This window comes from Mus caroli, chromosome 11, assembly GCF_900094665.2.
Source record: "Mus caroli chromosome 11, CAROLI_EIJ_v1.1, whole genome shotgun sequence".
In the NCBI taxonomy this organism is placed as follows: Eukaryota; Metazoa; Chordata; class Mammalia; order Rodentia; family Muridae; genus Mus; species Mus caroli.
In genome coordinates, this window is record NC_034580.1 from 113385686 (window position 1) to 113388995 (window position 3310).

Below are 3310 nucleotides of genomic sequence, written 5' to 3' on the forward strand. Positions count from 1 at the left end.
AGTCAGTGTTCCATTGCAACAGAAACCAGAGTAGAAACCCCACTCATGTCTACTCAGTGAGGGCCGCTGTCTTTACCCCATTTCCCTATTGCAATTTCCCTGAGCCTTGGTCAAGTTGACACTTAGAATAATTCCAGCCAGGTGCCCAAGAGCCAACAGCTCTGGATTCCACTCTCTGATGGTTCCAGAGGCAGAAGGTGAGAGCCCTGTGTGCATGGGGGTGGGGGTGGGGCTAGGATCCGCACCTATTTGCTCTTGGATAGGCAGGGGGCTGTGTGGGCAGGGAGCAACCAGTGAGGGCTGTTTGTTCTGTCAATGGTTAACCCTTGTTCAAATTTATATCCTGAATCTTTTATGCAACTGTGTCAATGAAGAGTCAGCTCAGCTCTGTGCTGCTGGGGCTGAGGCACATGGTGCTTGTGTTTGGCCACAGGAGTCCTGAAGGGTGCCGGAATATGCTGGCTCCACTCCCCAGCCAACGTGCTTGTTACCAATTAGCCTAGCCCATCATGCTACCATCCCTTATGTAACCAGTCAGCCTTGGGAACATTTGAAGGATTCAAGATGGAACGGATAAAGAGGCGACCGATTACATGCATCCGGGCCTACGTTGGGGCTTACAGGGCACAGCCATGAGATCAGGTCTCTGGACGTCTCTCCAAGCAAGCAAAGAGGAGAAGATATTTAGTGTGAGGTAGGCACCCTTCCCACCCTGGGACACCAGAGTGGGGCTTTTGATTCTTGAGGTCATTCTGCATTTTAAGGGAGCAGAGGGTCAGGACGAACCAGGCCACTCCAGCATGCAAAAACCTGTTTCTCATTAAAAATAAAAACCAGCCTGGGAACTCTGGCCCTTCTCCTTCTGTCTCAGGCTCACACTACCAGGAACTCTGGAAGACCCCAATGTTTAGGGAGGTTGGTCCAGGGACCCAGACTGGAGAAAGCTCGGCAGAATCAGATTCCATAGCTGGCCGTTCTGCCTAGGGCTGCTGCCCGTCCACTGAGCAGGGCACACAGGCTCTGTGTGGGACCCTTGTTCTCTTCAGTGTATGAGTATTTATTTTTAAAGGGAGCTCTTGTGTTAGCCAAGAGTTGAGTCATCTCAAGCCAATGTAAAGACACCCACTGTGCCGACAGCCATGTGTGGCAGAGCAGGCTGCCCTGGGCATACTCTAGGCAACTGCATTCATCTCTCACTAAAAGGGAGTCACTATAGGACCCCGCAGTGTGACTGGTTGAGCAGACAGGTCTCTGGTGGGAGGAAAGCCTGCTTTGTAGTGCCTGCCCAGCACCGTGGCATAAATATTCCCACTGTGGCCGGTTTCCAGCTAACGACGTGAGGCCTGAAATCAGTGCAAGATGGCTAGCCAGCCCTCCTGCAACTTAACTTTCCACCTTAGCGACTGTTCCGCTGAGCTGTGGGCTGAAGAAACAGACAACCTGGGAGGAAAGGTCACCAGAAAGACAAGAGGCAACAGTAGACACCTTTGTCCCTGGATGGGAGAGGGACTGGCCAGAGGCCATCTGCTAAGATAAGACTGGCTGGCTGTCCAAATGTCATACCCTAGGTGGCAGGGCGGAGAGTGCTGGGCAGAGCCCTGGGCCCTACACTGGTGTCAGTGCATGTATGTGCATACGCATACACGTGCACCCATGTGTGTTACAGTGCAAGCGTGCTCCATGCCTGTGTCGTGGTCCAGTGAGCACCTTAGTTGCTCCTCTAACTCTTCCCACTCTTGGCTTGATACAAGGTCTCTCTTTGGCCTGGAACACCAACAAATAGACCAGCCAGCTTGCCAGCCAGCACCTGGCATCTGTCTTCCTCTGACTCCCATCTTGCTAAAGATGAAGTTGCCAGTCCATGCCACAACGCTGCATTCATTCACTGTGTGTAGCATCTGGGGTAAGAAGGACAGCAGCTGGCCTTGGAGGAGGCATAGAGGACCAGTAGATCCTTCAGTCAGGCAAGGACCGGACTGGCTGGATTCATCACGGATGCTGGCACAGGAGATCCCAGTTGTCTACGTCTCGGTAAGATGTAGGGTGTAGGGCATCTTTAGATGTGGGGATAGAGCATCAGCTCTTCCCACCCAGGGCTTTTCCGATCCACAGTGGCCTCTCCAGCTTGTTTCTAGTCTACAGCAAGCTCACTATAGGCCCCTTGTAGAGTCCAGAGCATACATCTTCTTGCCTCAGATGCAGACCCCAAGGGAGAAAGTACACGTTGTTTTCAATTAACCCAAGGCCAACGGACTAGCTCAAGCTCTCCTGTCCCTGTACACACAGCCTCCAGAGCTACTATCAGCTGGCCCAGTACTGTCCTGAGGCTGGCCTACAGCAGGATCAGAGTCTTCCCACCCCACCTTCATCTCGCTAACAGGATCCATCACTAGACAGTGTGATTAAATGGGCCTTTCTTCCACTCAGTTTGGAAGGAAGATGTTCCAACAAGAAATTTGTTTTGCCTAAGACTGGGATGTTTAACCCTGGGGAAGGGGGTGCCTTTACCTCCCCTGATTCATTTTCTTAGTGCCTGTGGACCAAAGCTAAGCTGGGAGCATTTGCAGGGGTGGCTGGATAGAGGCAGACTCTGGAGCGGGACAGAGCATCATCACATGGCCACTGAAGAGAAAGACAACCCTGATAGAGGCAGGCATGGTCCTCTCCTGTGGGGAAGAGTCTTCACCAGAGATGCCAACTCAAGCCGAAAGAGCAGCCTGCACGAGCCAAAGGCAGACATCCACCTGGCTCATCACCAAGCTATAGACTGAGAGTTAATAGTGGCCCGGGCTAACCTCCTACCTCACAGATGTGCCCACGATGCCAGTGGTACAGCGAGTACCATCCTTGCGGGGGTGGGTGCGGGAGGAGGAGGTCCTGAGCAGCATCCAAAGAGAAGGTGGAGTTCCTGTATTCATCGCTCTCTGTTCCCTTCCCTCCTCAGGTTACTTTTGTGGGACATTTGGTCCCAGCAATGAGAAAAACAACTGAGAAACAATGTAGTTTGAAGCCCAGTGCGCAGGTCAAGTGAATGGCACCTCACGTGGCAAGGATTTGGGATGAGAGACGCTGGGGAAAGGGGTGGGAGGGGACTCTCACTGCCTATGAGTTGCCATCTCTGTCCACCGTCCACAACAAGGGAATGACTTTCTCGTGTCCACAGAGATGGTTTGTTTCATACCTGTGGCCCTAGCACTCAAGATCCTGAGGCTGGTAGCCGGGCGTGGTGGCGCACGCCTTTAATCCCAGCACTCGGGAGGCAGAGGCAGGCGGATTTCTGAGTTCAAGGCCAGCCTGGTCTACAAAGTGA

The 3310-nt window shown here is 52.9% G+C and overlaps 1 long non-coding RNA gene across 1 annotated transcript in view; it reads left to right on the forward strand.

Annotated features, from left to right (window-relative positions):
• Positions 1 to 379: 379 nt before the first annotated feature.
• The window catches only part of LOC110306019, a 10024-nt gene continuing 7093 nt past the window's right edge, over positions 380 to 3310 (forward strand). The window contains exons 1-2 of the long non-coding RNA XR_002379219.2: positions 380 to 694; positions 1752 to 2031. This is a non-coding gene — a long non-coding RNA (uncharacterized LOC110306019). The remainder of the gene's footprint in view (positions 695 to 1751; positions 2032 to 3310) is intronic.